The sequence below is a fragment of the Adiantum capillus-veneris genome, chromosome 13 (assembly GCF_014529385.1).
Source record: "Adiantum capillus-veneris isolate H3 chromosome 13, ASM1452938v2, whole genome shotgun sequence".
Classification (NCBI taxonomy): Eukaryota; Viridiplantae; Streptophyta; class Polypodiopsida; order Polypodiales; family Pteridaceae; genus Adiantum; species Adiantum capillus-veneris.
In genome coordinates, this window is record NC_140943.1 from 133951777 (window position 1) to 133973181 (window position 21405).

The following is a 21405-nucleotide window of genomic DNA, read 5'->3' on the forward strand; positions in this document are numbered from 1 at the left end:
CTATCTTGGTGGGCAAATCTCACCGAGCCTCTCGGTCTTCTTCAAGTCACTATGCCAGTTTTCGTGAATCTGAAGACTTGTGAATTGAGAATTTTGTTAATTAATAGTGTGATCACGAAAAAAACATGTGATCACGTGAATTTCAAATCCCTAGACAAAAGACCAAAGAGAGAAAAAATTTGAGCTCTCTAGCTTGTGGAGTTCAACTTGAGCCCTCTATAGAATTTTACATGCACTCCATACACTTGGCATTTCATCTTTTGGTATATCTCACATTGCATGATGACCCAAAAATCTCCACTTTCTCTATCTCTTTTTGCCTTAGCACCGTGGGATGGCCCCCCTTGGCTGGCATTGAATTTTCTCTCCCTCTCTTCATTTGAACAGTGTGGGACAGTCCCCCTCCCTAGCACTAGCACTAGTGGGAGGAGAGGCCTCCACCTTTTATTTCAAAAAATAGGGATGCAGGATCGGACGGTTACCAACCTGCCACTTGATCACTGCTCACTCTCTGTTGTAATGGCTGAATCCAAAATCAACAGCGGGCCATTGCCTTGTGCCACCTTATCCATCCAAAAGAGTCATCAATATTGCCTCACACAATGCCAGAGGCCACCAATGTCACTGGGGAGCTCCACGAGCTCACCTCTCTCCTTCGTGACAACATGGGGGCCTTGTGGCCTACCACTTATATGCCATGCCACGAAGTGCTGCACCCACATGTGGGATAAGGTTGTTCTGCCATGTGGAATCTTCGGGTGAGCACCCATCCACCATGGTATTTCCAAGTTCACTAAAAACTTCAGATAATACATGTTTCTTTTGCCCCGAATTGACCGCACTATTTGATGCCAAGGGGTCCAATCACCAAGATGCCAAAACCTATTGAAAACCCCCATTGTCAACTTCAACTCTTAAAGGTCTTGTTGCATCCCAACTATTCCAATCCCGCAAACCATCAATCTAAAAAATAAAAAAAACATACGGCATTACACTACCATTGCCTTGAACAAACTTCAATCTCCAATATCTACATGGCCCAGGCTCCGATGGTCATGCTGTCAATTTCTCTGGCCTTCACATGCCCCATACTCTACATACAGAACTTGGCAAGACTCCAATAACCTCAAATAGCACACAAATCGAGACAACCCAGCTGGCACAAAACAAGTCCCCCCTGAAAACTTTGACTATTCGTATCTTTCACATCCAAGCTCCAATTAATGATGTGCAAAGACTGATGGGCTCCATAATTCAAACTCTACACATCTATTACTTCACACCTCTTTTGACTACCTGTCCTCATTTACCTTGTTCGTCTTATATCCACAAACACTTCTACCTTCAAAGCACCATATCTTGCACATCATGGCTCCGTTTGACGAGCCGTCTAGATCTTTTCACTCAATATCTCAATCACTACTTTTCCACGCCAAAAACCTACACCTTGGTCCTCCTTTATTTGCCATCTAAATTGGCCCTTTTTGGAGCCCTCTTGGTTTATAAAACCACATAAAGCATACACATTAGCTGCTACCTTTTTACCCAGGATCTTTGTATCTTCTATAGCCCTTTACCATGCACCTGCTAGCATACACATACCTGCCCATGCCATCTTCTATGGTCGACTTACTTTGGCTGCACCATCATTGCCCACCCCCTTGTTATGCAATTATGTTCAACCACAAAAGATCTTTTTTCATCTACCAACTTCAAACACTCAAAAAACCATTAGCAAACCAAAAACCACTACCATATATACAAGGCCCTACTCATGCCTGATGCTGCCAAAACTCAAGTGGGTTGCCCCACCCCTTGCTACACAGGAAAGCTTGTTCATGGGTCAAAACACTAACATTGGTTTTGGTCCTTCCATTTGTAACTTCTTTCCATTGTGATGTATCCCAGCACATACTCCACCGTGCATATAGATTGTCCATGCCCTACCTTCAACACTCCATACATCCCTTGGCAAACAAGCATCCAGTGAAAAATAGCCCACTTCCAACCAGGCATCATCATGCACACTGTCACTCAAAATAGACATACCTGACTTATCTGAGCTCATGGTTGACCCTCCCTCCCATGCAAGTAAAGTGGGGCTCTCCTCAAAATAGCAATGCATTGGACATAAGCACTCTTCCACAACAGCCTCTATTGGGTCACCCATAACAGACTGCTTGTCCACTAGAACATGCACTTCTTTTGGAGAGGCTAACACTCGCATCACTTGTATCATGGCCAAAGTTCTATCAACAAGCACCTGCATCCCTTCATCCATAGAAACCTCGACATCATTGAGCCCCCAATCAGACCCATTTTCAAAGCATACCTGGTCTATAGAATCTATTTCCATAGCATCAGCATGGCAATTCATAGGCAATTCCATCTCCTCATCCCTTTGATTGTCATCTAACACATCATAAGCATAAGAAAAATTCTCAACCCCCTGGGATTATACTTCATTATTCTCCCCTTGCCATCTTGATATACCCAATTTGCTATCCATAAATGTGGCTTTTCTCTTCATTGCAAAGCTACAAATTAGCTTTACTGTAACAACAATTTCCAATGCTACCTTCATCAGCATGGCCATCAACATGGTGCCTCATAGCACCTTCATCTACATATCTTCCTCCCCAAGCTCTTTGGCACTTTGACCTGATCTTCTTGAACACATTACGAAGAGAATGGGGTCTAGGAGGGCCTCTTTATTTTCCGGTTTAAGGGAGACAAACCTCTAGTATTAAGAAAGCAATCAAAGAATAGTTTTTGAATTCAAATAGGCAAAATAGATAGTTTATTTGAATTCAAATTCGACCCCCCAAAATGAAATTCAAAATCTAGCGGGAAAAACCATACAGTGTAACATATCTATGGAAATAGCTCAACATGTAGATTATGGTGTTGGGAAACAATCAAACCGGAACACCTCTATAGCGATGTCACCCAAGAGCATTGAAATAACACTACAACAACACCAGAAGATTTGGAAAATCTCTTTGAAACACCACAAGGTCCAACAAGAGTAGTCCCCTTGGGAATTTACTGGCCGTCGCCCACCCAAGAGACTATGTCACATAGGAGCAAAACCCTGTCAAATCACGGATTTACCGCACACACCAACCAATGCATATGAAGACAAGGGCCTCCCTTTTAATAATTGAACATCACAAACCCACAACTTCAACATCAATTCGACAATTCATAGCTACATGCGCTCCGAATCTGCTTGCACACAATTTGCCACTAGGCTGCCATAGCCATAACCCTGCAGAGAACTAGTCGTAACCTGAAGAGCACAACTCCAATTGGGGCACTTTAAAGATTGAGAGATAGCTTGAAAAATGACTGGCGGGAAAGCTAAAGGTGAACAAATTGGAATCTACAGGGAGCTGTCTAGGTACGATTATGCGTAGAGTAGGCAAGGTCGGGACAAAAACTGCAACAGAAACCATCAAGGAGGCACAACGAGCTCAAACCTGCAATTTTATGTAGTTTGGCTGAACATTTTTTAGTTTGTACATGACTTTAAGTTATATACAAGTCTCACTTCAAAACAATCACTCACCGGTACTTACAGTAGCCGACAATTGTCACTAGACTAGCGACTTGCAGTGCATGTACATGTGCTTGCTAAAGCAAGCTAAAACACCCACAAAAAGAAATCCCACACACCCTTTTGACATCAGGAATCATGTACATATGTACAAATTTACAAAAAATGGGGTGTCAGAAATGCGCTCAACATAGTTTGACAAACCCCCAATCTGCTAGAGCATTCATGCTCAGCACACAGTAGCATAACAATTTTTCCCACCTGGATCAAAAGTCCGTACAACATAAGCACAAAATGCATGAAGAAACATCATCCATGTCAATTCCTCCACTCCCAATACCAAGGCATAAACCATATGTAGAATCCAAATTCTCTTTAGGCATAGAGTACTTTCAACAGATACAATAGAGAGAGACCCTTTCATCATTATAGCATGCAATTAAGCCTTTAACATCTCATCCAAGAAGTCTTCAACTTTAACATCAGCCATTTTCATATCCTCATGCATATCCATCTCATTCTCCCCACTCTTCATGAAGCTTCTATCCAATTCAACCGTATCATGCTTGATAGGTAAGCCATCTTCCATACATACCTTGGGCTCCTTAACAAGAGGATCAAACAAGAAGGTAGCATCAACCATATTCACATGAGGCATAACAAGAGAATATCCATCATTTTCCATACCTTCTAATACCTCAATATTCTCTTCATCAATTAAGGCAGGATCACCCACACCATCATGCACGCCATGAAGCTTCTCATTGATAGGGTCCTCATCAAAAACACAGGTAGTATACTTAGTTGCTTCATCACCATTTTGCATACAATCACCGAAATCATATACTCGAGAGCCCTCATCATACACATCACCCTCCTTGTCTTTTTTATCTTCCTTGACCTCCATCTTGTGATCTTTGACTACTTCATCTACACAAAGAGAACTCCCAAGATTTACATTTGTATCACAAACATATTCCTCTTCATTAGAACATACATTAGAAGCAACAGCCATGTGACTTGGATATTCAAAATTCTCATTTCCTTTCATTTGAGACTCATTCATGACCATGATAGCCTTCTTTCCTACATCCATCTTACTAGAATCATCATCTTTGACAGGAAGGTTGACATCAAAGCGCTTAAACAACAAAGATGGCATACATTGACCATTCTTCTTGATCTCATTGTGCATATGGAATTCTTCTTTCACATGCTCAAGAGTTTGAGAAACATGAAAGTCTTCATGGCATACCTTGTCCACACTTATATTTAAAACATAAGATACATATGGCTTCACATCTTTTTTCAATCCAAGCTGCCTCACTTTATCTAGATTCCATTCCTTATGCTTTGCAACCTTTACTGCATCATCAAATGTAAGTGGCCTTTTAAGCTCAACCTTTAACTTGAAATCAGCCCTCAAACTTTTCATAAACATACATTTTTAAAGCATAAGAGGAGGAGAATCACTTCCCAAGGAAACACACCATCTTCTCCACAAAGCATTGAACTCCTTGACAAAGGCATCTACACTTTGACCATCACATTGCGCAAGTCCTTCTATGGAGTGCCATACATCCATTGGGTCCTCTACCTTCTTGAACTTCTCAAGAAAAGCCTTCTTTAATGCATCATAGGTCATCAACAATGGAGGTTGAGATGATTTCCACCAAAACGCATACTCATCATACCATATCCTTGCATCCTCTTTCAAGCAAAAGAAAATAATCTTGAGCATAATCATTGAATCTTCCTTATTTTCCAGCAAACAAGAAAACTCCATCTTTTCAATGAATGCATCAGCATCCTCACCAACATGGCCAAAGAACCTTGGAAACTCTGTCACCATAGCCATCAAAGTTGTCAATTGAAGGTCACCTGAAGAAGATCCTCAGTGGCGAGCACCAAAACAATGTTGGGAAACAAGCAAACTGGAACACCTCTATTGCAATGTCACCCAAGAGCGTTGAAAGAACACTACAACAACACCAAAAGCTTTGGAAAATCCCTTTGAAACACCACAAGTCCAACAAGAGTAGTCTCCTTGGGAATTTACTGGGCGTCGCCCACCCAAGAGACTATGTCACATTGGAGCAAAACCCTGTCAAAGCACGAATTTACAACACACACCGACCAATGCATATGCATACAAGGGCCTCCCCTTTCATAATTGAACATCACAAACCCACCACTTCAACATCAATTCAACAATTCATAGCTACATGCCCTTGGAATCTGTTTGCACACAATTTCCCACTAGGCTGCCATAACCCTGGAGATAACTAGTCGTAACCTGAAGAGCACAACTCCAAGTTGGGCACTTTAACACTAGGTTGGTAATGGGACACTTTTATGTCCTGGGACACTTTTATGTCTTGTTAAGTGACCATTTTCCTTGAATTATGTCAAGAGTTTCAAAATGGATTTTGAGGTGCTATCTATCTAGAAAGTTGTCTCATGAGCTGAAAAAAACTTGACATTTTTTTGGAATATCAACTCCATCTTTAACCTTGTCCTTGCACAACATTTCACAACCTAAACTGTGTGAAAAAACGGGTCCTGTTTTTGGCTTTTTTCAACTTTTTGCAACTATACCACTCTACAATTCATTTTTGTGAGGTCTATAATGCTAGAGAACTATCTTTAGTAGTCCTCAACATGTCTTGATGCTTCTAGGGATAAATAAATATTAAAATTGTAAGTTATGACCAAATTACAAAAATTATGAAATCCTGTTTTTTAGCCAATTTTAGCCCTTCTATGATTTTTTTGGTGGATTTCATGATATATTGTAACATAAAGCTAATATTCCTTGAGTTTTGGGGCACCTAATACCCTATTTTGCATAGTATACAACGATGGTTGATTTTTTCAATTATAGAAGAAAACGAAACATTCTAGTATATCAAGTATAGCTTTTTCAATATTGTTAGTTTCTTGTGACAACTACATGCATTTTGTAGGTAGTAACCATATCTAGTCATAAGGATCAAATTTCGCTAGATATTGAATAGTTTCTATGGGATTCTACAACTCATAATGTTGAACCCAATTTTTTCATGTTTTCTGTATTTAGCACTTCATCTTTGTCCCCAAGATTCACCTTGGTAAGAGATGTATTATTCTTTTGACATGCTCCATGGCTCCTTATGAACATAAAGGACAATAGGGAACTAAGAAAACATGCATATTTATTTGTATTGAGCGTGGCTATAGAAACTTTGATGATAGGTTTGCAGAATGGTAAATTTTCAACTTTTTTGTACCTATTTATTTTGGCAAAACAAAAAATAGTGAGTGAGAAGCAATCATATGTTCTGATCACCAAACCATTGAAGTTAACTAGGGAATTTATCTCAAGTCCTACAAAAATCCCTAATCTTATTTTTATGCAACAAAATGTAAGAAATTACTGTTTTGATGAAAATGCACTGGTCCATCAACTTTGGAGGCTTGGTGTGACCAAAAGATGAGAAATTTTACAAGTTTCTTATTTTTTCCATGTGTAGTAGGCCTTGAACTATAACCTCATGAAAGGATTTTACAAAATGAGTGGATCTACTATCGTTTTGGAGTTTTTTTCCAAAACCTTGAAAGGACACTTTTATGTCCTGTTAGGTTACCAACCTAGTGTTAAAGCTTGAGATAAATCTTGAAAAATGACTGGTGAGAAAGCTAAAGATGACCAAAATTTGAATCTACACAACACTACATGCAAAATTGATGCGAAAAGGGAGCTGTTCAGGTACGACTACGTGTAGAGTAGGCAAGGCGAGGGAAAAAACTGCAACAGAAACCATAAAGGAGGCCCAACAAGCTCAAACCTGCAATTTCCTAGAGTTTGGATGAAGGTTTTTTAGTTTGTACATGAGTTTCAGTTATATACAAGTCTCACTTCAAAAAACTCACTCACGGGCACTTACAGTAGCCCGACAACTGTCACTAGAGTAGAGACTTGCAGTGCATGTACATGTGCTTGCTAAAGCAAGCTAAAAAAACCACAAAAATAAATCCCACACACCCTTTTGCCATTGGGTGTCATGTCCGTATGTACAAATGTACAAAAAACGGGGTGTCAGAAATGCGCCCAACAACGGATCCATAATGTCCTCTCAAATTGGAGATAGTATGTAGAAGTTATGGAAGGCCGGAAATCATAAAGTTGTTCCTCCCTTTTTTGGGGTAAAAAGCGCATCCTTTTACTACTCTTACACATCTCTTAAACACCCACCACTATTCGTCAAAATTCTAATCACCTCCATAATCTCATGGAAAATAAAGAGGCCCTCCTAGACCCCATCCTCTTCCTAATGATTGGCTATCACCATATCATCAAACACATAACAAGGTACCCTTACCCTTACCAACACAGGTTTGTCAGAATTTGTTTCCTTGCCATAGAATCTAGACTCATTTGCTCTACTCTCTTCACTTGTCTCCCAAAAACTCGAGCTTGTTTCTTCATCATTATCAACACCACATGCCAACTTGGTATCAACATCTTCATCCTCTTGATTCTCCAAAAACACTTGATCATCTCCATGGCTTTTTAAACCTTCTTCATCTACTTTTGAGCCCTTGGTATCTGCAACTTGATTGCACCTTGCTCCCTTTTCATACAAAGTCTCCATAAGAATAGGCTTTACCTCTTCAATCAGCTCTAGAAACCCAACATTTGCTATTGATTTTTCACACTAGTTCACTTAGACAAGGGGCTTATTCTTGTTGAAAAGCTCATCGATCCTCAGCATAGGCACATCACAAACTAAAAACCTCCAAGGAGCATAACCAACCACATGCCTTATCTCCACATGCCATAGGACACCCCACTACCGCTGCAACAAGTACATAATCTGCATGCCTCAACAAGCCCAACTCTAGCTTTTTCTTCACCTTTCTACTCCTTACCCTGGCTAGATACACCATATCATCATAGTTGTCTGCACAATACTCAAGCCTTCCCTATGATCTTTGGATGAAAGCACTATAACAACTTTAAAAACTTAAAATACTGATTTCCTTTTACTCCAATATCAATCTCCAATTGCCTCCAACGGGCTTCAAATTGATTAAAAATTTTGAAAATTCTTGACTTACATCTTGACGTACTGCTTAGAGATTTGCACCAGTCTTTGTCCAAGTAACCACCTTTTGAAATTTCTTTAGAAACTAACTTTGGAGCTCCTCCCACGATCCTTCATTTGCACACTTCAATCCATCAAACCAAAGCTTTGCTCATTTGCACTTCAGTAGCGGCACCATCTACAACTTCTCTGCAGCCATCAACATATGCATCGATAGAATCCATAACTCAAAATGTGCTAGTCAGTATTCAAGATCTTCAACACCTGTAGATATGGAGCCAAAATGTGACTCTACATCTCTACGAGCTTGAAGCTTGACCACCAACCATTTCATGACCACCCACCCACCAGTCGCTTGTCAGCTTTCAAAAATAGTTTCTAACTTCCAATAGCTGCATCAACCAACTCCTCTGTGGGGGCACCAGAAGATGGAGAGGGGGAAAGGGTAACACACATGAAACACACATTGCGTCTTAGTATAGCCAACGATATACACAACAACCCAATCTACTAGAGTTCACATTCAAAACTTGACACTATCCACAATCAAACCATCTCTTTGTAAGGTCTCTGACCCCGACCAAAAAGAGCACCCTTGTACCATGAAATGAACATAATAAAAAAAGTTACTATTTTTAGTAGTTTTCCAAATTCTGTCAGTGCCATGATGTTTAGAATGTTTTAACACTAGGTTGGTAATGGGACACTTTTATGTCCTGGGACACTTTTATGTCTTGTTAAGTGACCATTTTACTTAAATTATGTCAAGAGTTTCAAAATGGATTTTGAGGTTCTATCTGTCTAGAAAGTTGTCTCATGAGCTGAAAAAACTCGACATTATTTTGGAATATCAATTCCATCTTTAACCTTCTCCTTGCACAACATTTCACAACCTAAACTGTGTGAAAAAACGGGTCCTGTTTTTGGTTTTTTTTAACTTTTTGCAACTATACCACTCTAGAATTCATGTTTGTGAGGTCTATAATGCTAGAGAACTATCTTTACTAGTCCTCAACATGTCCTGATGCTTCTAGGGAGAAATAAATGTTAAAGTTATAGGTTATGACCAAATTACAAAAATTATCAAATCCTGTTTTTTAGCCAATTTTAGCTCTTCTATGATTTTTTTGGTGGCTTTCATGATATCCAAATGTAGTTTTGATTTTCTACGTCGCATATTGTAACATAAAGCTAATATTCCTTGAGTTTTGGGGCACCTAATACCCTATTTTTCATAGTAGACAACGATGGTTGATTTTTTCAATTATAGAAGAAAACGAAACATTCTAGTATATCAAGTATAGCTTTTTCAATATTGTTCGTTTCTTGTGACAACTACATGCATTTTGTAGGTAGTAACCATATCTAGTCATAAGGATCAAATTTCGCTAGATATTGAATAGTTTCTATGGGATTCTACAACTCATAATGTTGAACCCAGTTTTTTCATGTTTGCTGTATTTAGCACTTCATCTTTGTCCCCAAGATTCCCCTTGGTAAGAGATATATTATTCTTTTGACATGCTCCATGGCTCCTTATGAACCTAAATGACAATAGGGAACTAAGAAAACATGCATATATTATTTGTATTGAGCATGGCTATAGAAACTTTGATGATAGGTTTGCAGAATGGTAAAAATTCAACTTTTTTGTACCTATTTCTTTTGGCAAAACAAAAAATAGTGAGTGAGAAGCAATCATATTTTCTGATCACCAACCTATTGAAGTTAACTAGGGAATTTATCTCAAGTCCTACAAAAATCCCTAATCTTATTTTTATGCAACAAAACGTAAGAAATGACTGTTTTGATGAAAATGTACTGGTCCAGCAACTTTGGAGGCTTGGTGTGACCAAAAGATGAGAAATTTTACAAGTTTCTTATTTTTTCCATGTGTAGTAGGCCTTGAACTATAACCTCATGAAAGGATTTTACAAAATGAGTGGATCTACTATGGTTTTGAAGGTTTTTTCAAAACCTTGAAAGGACACTTTTATGTCCTGTTAGGTTACCAACCTAGTGTTAAAGCTTCAAAATGTGAATTAAAATAATTTTTCTTAAAAAAATCCAAAAATAGTAAGTTTTTGGTCACCCGACCCGTCCAGTTTTGACTGTCTCGAAAAACTGCACCCGTACCCCGAATTTGAAAAAAATGCATTTTCGGACCCGAGGGCTGCTAAATATGGCAGGTACTTAGACAAGTACACCTTAGTTAGGGCTTGGTATAGAAATTTTCGGCATCAAATTTCGACTTGTATGACTCGTTTTAGCCTAAAACCAAATTTTCCAAAAATTGCCCGGGGAGACATTGGGGCTCGAGGCTGTGTGGGAGCAGTTTCCAGGCCACTCTGAGCCAGCTTTAGCAGCTAGGGGGCGCCCTCTTGCCTTGTGGGAGTTGTAGGGAAGTTTCCAAGCTAGAGAGTGGGTGTGAGAGCCAGTTAAACTGACCAACTGGACACTTTGTGGGTAGGCAACTAGACTTGCCAATGCATTAACTAAATGCTCACTCAGATGCTTATAGAAACCTAGGTTGATTTTCAGCCTTGAGGAGCCTATTTAAAGGTGTGCTCACACACACACACTCATGCTCACACACACACCCAATACACACACAGACACACCTACACACACCTTGGGGAGGTGTTGCCGACACACACACAGTTTTTGAAGGAGAAGCAAGGAGGGAGGAGGAGCTGCCGAGATTCTCATCTTGAGGATTCATTGGATCAGAAAAATCAAGAGGATTCTCAGCCTCTAATTACGGTAATCATGGTTTAATTCCTGCTCTTCTAAATTCTCATGACTATTCTCCAAATTCCTCGTCTACTATGCTTAATCTTAGCTATAATTCCCAATAGCTTCTCTCTAAGTTTACATAGCTATACTCCATTACATAATCCTCATTCAATTAGCTAATTTATGCAGCCATTCACCATTCTTAATCAATGATTAATACATGATTAGGAGAGATTCCTCTCCCTAAGCAGCATAGTTAATAAATTGTCAGCCGCCGTCGATGTAGATTTGATGAAATTCACCCTTTTACCATTCAATAGTAATGAAATTAGTTAGATTCAAAATTTCTCTCACATTAAGATGTGATTAAGGCAAAATCTAATCCATCATTAGGCCAATAAGAAGAGAATTTTCTATCACATTTGCATGCGGTAATTCTGCATCTTTCTAATTGCACTAGGAAAGTGATTGAGTTTGCTTAATTCATCTCTCTTGTAATTTAATTAGTAAAATTCTGAAATTCTTAATCATCTAAGCCCAGTGATTAGCTTTAGAGCCGGTCCCATATGACAGTAAAGTATTACTCGTAAAATTGCTAGGTCTTGAAGGTAAAATCTAACCCTCTTGCATAAGGAGGAGTCTTTAATGATTCTAACCTACCATTTGGTTTGTTATGATGCTCTCGGACCTTATCTCTTTTCTTCAAGTTTATCATTTAAAGTAGTGAGTGTAAAATGGCCCCGGTTAAGAGAACTCGCTTCGGTGGTGCCGACGACCGCGAGGCGGGAACGAGCAATGTGAATGGAAAGGGAAAAGCTCGCATGGACGAACAAGTACCGGCCATCTCACTGGCCATTGACGAAGAAATGGAAGAGGTAGATCTCAATTTCATTCAAGTTGTTTAAGTTAACATTGAACACGTTTAATTAGGAAAGAACATATCCCCAAACATGTTGAAGAAATCCGACGGGAACCTCGACATTCAATTCATTTGTACATTAAAGTCCAAAGTAGGAAAGAAATGATTGATGGGTATGCTGTTTGCAATAGGAAAGAATGTCTGCTAGGGATAATTTAGCTCGACGTGTTCATTCTATTTCCAATGTTGAATTAGTCCTGATCCCCCTACTGATCGCGACGATTTCGCAGTAGCTAGAGTTACGACATGCGTTCTATGCGGTGGGAACCCACGTCTTGCTTTCTATGCGGTGGACATACCTAGTTGTATGGGAAGCTAGGCGACCAACGGGAGGAGTAAACTCTCGCTGGAGGAGGGATGTTGTACCTCTAGAACATTGGAATTTTAATGAATAAGTTTGAGTAGAATTTTTACTAGATCACTGTCTTGGTGCCGCTTTGCAATACTGATTGAAGGGTTGTCTTAACGAACATTGTGATTCGGAATCTAATAAAGGAATATTTATGTTGAACAACCATTGTGGTAGTAATTAGGACTCACAAGGAAGTGTGGGTGTGGGGTTGGAAAGTGGGGGCTTGGCTCAAGTTGCCAATGCCTTTGAGAAGGGTGGTCCCGATTGGTCGGGAACTCTCTGTCCCCATAGTGTTAAAATCGACACTAGTGATACTCATTGCCCCTAGAGCGGCGAAGTCTCAAGTGTATGTGCCTCTGAAACATGGGGAAAAAGGCACTCAGGGTTTCTCTCCTCTTGGAAGGTGGGTCTTAGAATGGCTAGATAGTTTAAGTACGCTTCCCCTACAAGGTGGAGCTAGATCTCATTGCTAGTAGGCTCAAACTCGACTCTCTTTGTGATGAGAGATCGTCCCGCTAGTTGAACCCTGAACCACTTTGTTTGCTTCCGTTATAGATCTAGTGGCCATAAGGTTCACCATCAGATCCGCCGTTTGATACGGCAGGGTGGGGACCTCACACTTGGTATCAGAGCCTAGGTTAGGTGAGAAATAAAGTCGTAGTGTTTGAAGATTTCAAAAGGAATTGAAAGTATGTAGGTAGCTGATCCGAATTCCTTGCATTGGTGTTGTAGGAAGACCCCGTGCTAGAATATCGAAAGTTCCAAGTGTTTGAGCTTATTGATGAGCAAGCTCGACGATCCCCAGTTTACCAATTCAGGCTAGATGTCATTGAGATACTGATGAAGGCTCATACGCCACACTCCAATCACATCGATAGAGGATGGGGACTTGATTGGACACTTGCAGGAGGGGTTTAGTACATCAACGCTCGGAATCTAGGATGCCTAGCTACCGATTTGAAGAAGATACGTTGGGGAGAAGAGTTGAGGGTGGTGGAGTTATTCTACTTGCTGCCTACCCGATTGGACCCGACTGTCTCAAGCGACACCAATCAAACCATCAACGACTGGCTCTTGGAAAAGGTCACCGATGTGATCCCAGCGAACAAAGTCAGAACTTTTGGAGTACCAAAAGAAGAATCCCGGCTTGGTATCTTAGTTTATTATCCACTCAAGGATGAGTACATGAACTACTTCACAAACAAAATAGTGCATCATGTGAACACAATCTCCTAGGTGTATCTTATACGCAAACCAAAAAGACATGTAATAAATTGATCATCAGTTATTCTAAACCTTGAGGGGTTTCGATTGTAATAAAATTTCATCAATAAAAGTGCTTTTTGTCTCTGAATCTTTGTCTCTTGACAAAGTGGGATCTTGAAATTTATTTAAAGTCTTGTGTCTATTTTGAAACCTAAGTAATGGTATCAAGAATCTCGTGTAACCCCTATAGGCACCGCCTGTTGCTCTATACTCGACACCGCAAGAGAAGAAGCTCCTCCTTAAGCAAGCCCAGCCTCCACTCTTTAAGGGCGAGGGGGCAAATGTGGAGAGAGATGCGGAAGTGTGGATGGAAGCCATGGACGATTACTTTGAAGTTGCGAAAACCCAACCTGTGAATCATACTATGCTTGCGATGTTCCGCTTGTTTGGCGATGCCAAGATATGGTGGAAGCAACATTGCAGGGACCTGGATATTAAGGGATCTCCCCAATCCTGGGAAGACATCAAAGCTGCGATAATGGGGCGTTATTTACCACCTGCCTATAGAACCTTGAAGATGAATGAATTCTTTTCACTTCGGCAGATGACTTCATCTATTGAAGAATATTATGCAAAGTTTGTCACTCTTTGGAGATATGCTCCTATGATGACCTTGGAACATTAGGTGGCGAGGTTGTGCCAAGGGCTAATCGACCCTTTGAATACTAGGTTGGAAGCTCTTAGGCCAGTGACACTACAGGATGCCTTGTTGAGGGCCAAACCTTTAGCTCTTGAAGTACAAAAGGTTAATCAGAACAGGAGGAATCATTGGGCAAAAAGGGCAAGGTCAACTTCTTGGAATAACAGACCAGCCAACCAAGCATATGACCAGTGTCCTATTGTGGTTACCACCACAACCATGGAGTTCCAAGATGTTCGATGCTATGGTTGCGGCGAATATGGACATTACAGATTCAAGTGCCCTAGGAACATGAGTCAGGCAACCAACGCTAATGCCATACCCTTGAATACCCATGTGCGTGGCCAAGCTAATGGAAGAGGAGGACGTGGAAGGATGAACAGAGGGCGAGGGCATGGAGCTACTGCCAGAGTAAATGCGACAGTGGTACAACCAACTGTGGGTGATGAAGCAGTAGAGAGAGCAACCCTACATGCTGCAATTGACAACCCCAATGGTTGCGAGCAATACGCAGTCATTCATACGCCAGGATCTCTCAGAGGTGAACAAGTTAACTTCCTTATAGATTGTGGTAGTACTCTTTCATTTATTTCACCCAGATGCATGAGGAAGCTAAAGCCAGATAAGTATCTAGCAAGCAAGCTAGTGGTAGAGTTAGCAAATGGCAAGGAAGTAGTATCTCAACATTCTGCAGGAAAAATCGACTTTGATGTAGAGGGACACCCTACTTCTGCCCAATTTCGAACCCTAACCTTAGGATTATTTGATGGGATACTAGGGATGGATTGGCTAAAGCAAAATAGGGCCCATATCCATTGTGCACAAGGGAGCTTTACCTTTACAGATAACTTGGGTAATGAAGACTTAATCCAGGGGGAAAATGGGAGACCTAGGGCTACTCTAGTAAGGCCAACAGACTCTTGAAGGTACAACAAATTTATGCGGTAAAGCTCAACAAGGTGGACCAATCAGATACCTCACTTCGACAAAACTGGTTGAGGGAGTATGAGTATGTATTCCCTGAAGACCTTACGAATCTTCGGCCACATAGAGAGGTTGATCATGAGATTGAGACTATCCCTGGATGTGAACCTATCTCAAAAAGACCTTATAAAATGTCACTTCCAGAGGCCATCGAGCTCAAGGAACAACTTAGGCAACTCATTGAGCAAGGATTCATTCGACCCAGTACTTCTCCTTGGGGTGCACCAATTCTTTTTCAGAAGAAGAAGGATGGAACCTCAAGACTATGCATAGATTACCGTGCACTGAACCAGGTAACTGTCAAGAACAAGTATCCAATTCCAAGAATTGACGAACTCTTGGACAGATTCCACGGCGCCAAAATGTTTACAAAGATTGATCTAAGGTCAGGATATTACGAAATTAGGATCAAGGAATTAGATATTCCAAAGACAGATTTCAACACTAGGTATGGACACTACGAATTCACAGTAATGTCTTTTGGTCTAACAAATGCTCCTGCAAGCTTCAATAGACTTATGCAGGATATTTTTAGACCTTACCTGGATGATTTTGTCTTGCTTTTCTTTGATGACATTCTGATCTATTCTAAGAACGAGGAAGATCACGAAGAACATGTTCGCAAGGTACTTGATCTTCTTCGAGGTTTCCTTGGAATAACGGGATGGTACAGGATTTTTGTCAAGGATTATGCACGTATCACTGCACCTTTGACGAAACTCCTGAAGAAAGGAATGAGGATCGAATGGAAGATCGAGCACGAGTCTAGCTTTGCTAAGCTAAAAAAATTCTTGGTCTCAGCTCCTATTTTAAAACTTCCAGACTTTAGTAAGGAATTTGAAGTAGCGACCGATGCTAGCAAATTGGCTTTAGGCGGAGTTCTTACTCAAGAAGGAAGACCGGTGGCGTATACTTCACAAAAGTTGAGGGATCATGAGAAGAATTATCCTACTCATGATTTGGAACTTTTAGCGGTTATACATGCACTAAAGTTATGGAGACATTATCTTCTTGGGCACAAGTTTCAGCTAGTGACAGACCACAAGAGCTTAAAATGGATTTTTACTCAACCTATTCTCAACATGCGACAACAGCGATGGATAGAGCTATTACAGGAATATGACCTTGACATAAAGTATAGAACAGGGAAGGAAAATGCAGTTGCAGATGGACTTAGCTGAAAATCATTTCTCGAAGCTATCTCTATTTCAAATAACCCTATCTGGGATAGAATCAAAGAAGCATCCTTGGTAGATCCAGAGTACCAGCAAATAGTATCATTAGTCTAGCAGAATAAGATGCCTGAAGCTAACGATTACTCTCTTATGGGAGGATGTATTTACTATAGACATAGACTCTGTGTACCCAGAGACCCAGCTCTAAAGAAGGCTATTATGTATGAAGCACAGGATAGCCCTACATCTCGACATCCAGGCTATGCTAAAACTCTTCATGCTATCAGGAGGAGTTATTTTTGGCTGGAATGAAAGGAGACATACTTCGCTATGTGAGGAAATGTCTTTCTTGTCAGTGGATAAAAGCTAAAAGAATCAAGATACCAGGGCAGCTTCAACCTCTTGACATACCCCAGATGAAATGGGAATGCATCAGTATAGATTTTGTTATAGGATTACCTTCTACAGGAGGTTATGATTCTGTTTTCGTGGTTGTTGATATGCTCACAAAAGTGGCTCATCTGATACCTGTAAAGAGAACCTTTACTGCTTCAGATATTAGCCTGGTATTCATCAAGGAGATTTTTAGGCTACATGGTCTACCCAAGGGTATCATCAGTGATAGAGATGCCAAGTTTACATCAAAATTTTGGACTTCTCTTTTCCAATCTATTGGGTCACAATTAGCCTTCAATACAATGTATCATCCGCAGACAGATGGGCAAACTGAAAGGGTTAATCAAGTCATCGAGGACATTCTCAGAGCCTATTGTTCGCAAGAAACAAAGAAGTGGTTACAATATCTACCTTTGGGGGAGTATGCTTATAATTCTTTCGAACATAGAAGCATTGGAATGTCACCCTTCAAAGCTCTTTACGGACAGGACTATTTAGCACCACCGAACTTATTTAGATCCAACCATCAGGGTAGAAGCCTCTAGAAAGATGTTAGAAGATATGGAAGCTCAGACTAGAGCTATTCGCCAAGACATTCAGGCCGCTCAAGATAGACAAAAGCACTATGCAGATAAGAACCGTTCGTAAAGAACTTTCAAAGAAGGGGATAAGGTTTTTCTGCGAGTCCGACCAAAGAAAAGCAACTTCTCAATAGGCAGATATAAGAAGCTAAGCCGAAGGTATTGTGGACCATTCAAGATCGTTAAGGTTGTGAGTGACCAGGCCTACAAGCTAAAGTTACCTGCAAACTTGAAGGTTCATGATGTGTTCCACGTCAGCTTACTCAAACCCTATATTCCTAATCCTGATCAATTCTTGGAATCAGATCGGATAGTCATGCCAGCACAAGGAGTTCTCGAGCTCCAACCTCACTATGTACTTGAAACGAGGGAAAGGAGGTTACGCAACACAACTATCACGGAGCATCTCGTAAAGTGGAAGGATTACCCTGAAGAAGATGCAACTTGGGAGGACGAACCAAAACTCATAAAAGATTACCCAAACACATTCTTGAGATGAGGACATCTCAAATTCTCCACATTGGGGAGGTTGTAAGGTCTTTAACCCCGACCAAAAAGAGCACCCTTGTACCATGAAATAAACATAATGAAAAAAGTTACTATTTTTAGTAGTTTTCCAAATTCTGTGCCATGATGTTTAGAATGTTTTAAAGCTTCGAAATGTGAATTAAAATATTCTTTGTAAAAAAATTCCAAAAATAGTAAGTTTTTGGTCACCCAACCCGTCTAGTTTTGACCGTCTCGAAAAAATGCCCCCATACCCCGAATTTGAAAAAAATGCATTTTCGGACCCCGGGGGCTGCTAAATATGGCAGGTACTCGGACCAGTACGCCTTAGTTAGGGCTTGGTATACCAATTTTCGGCATCAAATTCTGACTCGTATGACCCATTTTAGCCTAAAACCAAATTTTCCAAAAATTGCCCGGGGAGACACCGGGGCTCGAGGCTGTGTGGGAGCAGGTTACAGGCCACTCTGCGCCAGCTTTAGCAAGTTGGGGGCGCCCTCTTGCCTTGTGGGAGTTGTAGGGAAGTTTCCAAGCTAGAGAGTGGGTGTGAGAGCCAGTTAAACTGACCAACTGGACACTTTGTGGGTAGGCAACTAGACTTGCCAATGCATTAACTAAATGCTCACTCAGATGCTTATAGCAACCCAGGTCGATTTTCAGCCTTGAGGAGCCTATTTAAAGGTGTGCTCACACACACACACACACACACATGTTCACACACACACCCAATACACACACACACAAACACCTACACACACCTTGGGGAGGTGCTACCGACACACACACAGTTTTTGAAGGAGAAGCAAGGAGGGAGGTGCTGCCAAAATTCTCATCTTGAGGATTCATTGGATAAGAAAAATCAAGAGGATTCTCAGCCCCTAATTACGATAATCATGTTTAATTCCTGCTCTTCTTAATTCTCATCACTATTCTCCAAATTCCTCGTCTACTATGCTTAATCTTAGTTATAATTCCCAATAGCTTCTCTCTAAGTTTACATAGCTATACTCCATTACATAATCCTCATTCAATTAGCTAATTTATGAAGCCATTCATCATTCTTAATCAATGATTAATACATGATTAGGAGAGATTTCTCTCTCTAAGCAGCATAGTTAATAAATTGTCAGCCACCGTCGATAATAATGTAGATTTGATGAAATTCAGCCTTTTACCATTCAATAGTAATGAAATTAATTAGATTCAAAATTTCTCTCACATTAAGATGTGATTAAGGAAAAATCTAATCCATCATTAGGCCAATAAGTAGAGAATTTATTATCACATTTGCATGCGGTAATTCTGCATCTTTCTAATTGCACTAGGAAAGTGATTGAGTTTGCTTAATTCATCTCTCTTGTAATTTAATTAGTAAAATTCTGAAATTCTTAATCATCTAAGCCAAGTAATTAACTTTAGAGACGGTTCCCATAGGATAGTCAAATATTACCTGTAAAATTGCTAGGTCTCAAAGGAAAAATCTAACCCTCTTGCATAAGGAGGAATCTTTAATGATTCTAACCTTCCATTTGGTTTGTTATGATGGTCTCGGACCTTTTCTCTTTTCTTCAAGTTTATCATTTAAAGTAGTGAGTGTAAAATGGTCCCGGTTAAGAGAACTCGCTTCGGCGGTGCCCACGACCGCGAGGCGGGAACGAGCAATGTGAATGGAAAGGGAAAAGCTCCCATGAACGAACAAGTACCGGCCATCTCACGGGCCATTGACGAAGAAATGGAAGAGGTAGGTCTCAATTTCATTCAAGTTGTTTAAGTTAACATTGCACACGTTTAATTAGGAAAGAACATATCCCCAAACATGTTGGAGAAATCGGACGGAAACCTCGGCATTCAATTCATTTGTACATTAAAGTCTAAAGTAGGAAAGAAATGATTGATGGGTATGTTGTTTGCAATAGGAAAGAATGTATGCTAGGGAAAATTTATCTCAACATGTTTATTCTATTTCCAATGTTGAATCAGTCCTGATCCCCCTACTGATCACAGGGGGCGGCTCGCGAGGATTTCGCAGTAGCTAGACTTACTAGCTTAGGGACTTTACCTACGACTTGCTTTCTATGCGGTGGGAGCCCACGTCTTGCTTTCTATGTGGTGGGAATGTCCATGTCATGCTTTCTATGCGGTGGACATACCTAGTTGTATGGGCAACTAGGCGACAACGGGAGGAGTAAACTCTTGCTGGAGGGGGGATGGTATACCTCGAGAACATTGGAATTTTAATGAATAAGTTTGAGTATAATTTTTACTAGAACACTGTCTTGGTGCAGCTTTGCAATACTGATTGAAAGGTTGTCTTAACGAACATTGTGATTGGAAATCTAATCAAGGAATGTTTATGTTGAACAACCATTGTGGTAGTAATTAGGACTCACAAGGAAGTGTGAGTGTGGGGGTGGAAAGTGGGGGCTTGTCTTAGGTTGCCAATGCCTATGAGAAGGGTGGTCCCGATTGGTCGGGAACTCTCTGTCCCCATAGTGTTTAAATCGACACTAGTGATACTCTTTGCCCCTAGAGCGGCGAAGTCTCAAGTGTACGTGCCTCTGAAACATGGGGAAAAAGGCACTCGGGGTTTCTCTCCTCTTAGAAGGTGGGTCTTAGGATCGCTACATAGTTTAAGTATGCTTCCCCTGAGAGGTGGATCTAGATCTCATTGCTAGTAGGCCGAACTCGACTCACTTTGTGATGAGAGATTTTCCGCTAGTTGAACCCTGAACCACTTTGTTTGCTTCCGTTATAGATCTAGTGTCCACCAGGTTCACCATCAGATCTGCCGTTTGATACGGCGGGGTGGGGACCTCACACTCTTGCACACGACCATACACACACATATGTTGCAACACACCAAAAAACCCCAATTATCTCACTCTGCTCAATTTGCAGTCTAGATCTTCCAAAAGAACGCAACGTCTCTCTCTCTCTCTCTCTCTTTTGCACAACACACCTTGAGTGGGGGTGGGGGGTAGGGGTTGGGGATTGGGGGGGTGGGGGGACACACCTATCGACACACGCTAAAAAATGCATGAAAAAAAGAAGAGAAGATGAGGTAGAGGGGGAATTGACAGAAAAGCAAGAGATGATGGCTTCCTCCATAAAGAAATCAACCTTGTACAACTCTAGGCTTCGTCCACACAACTTTGACGGTCTCCAATACTTGAACCGGCTTTCGCACACCCATGGGGAAAAAT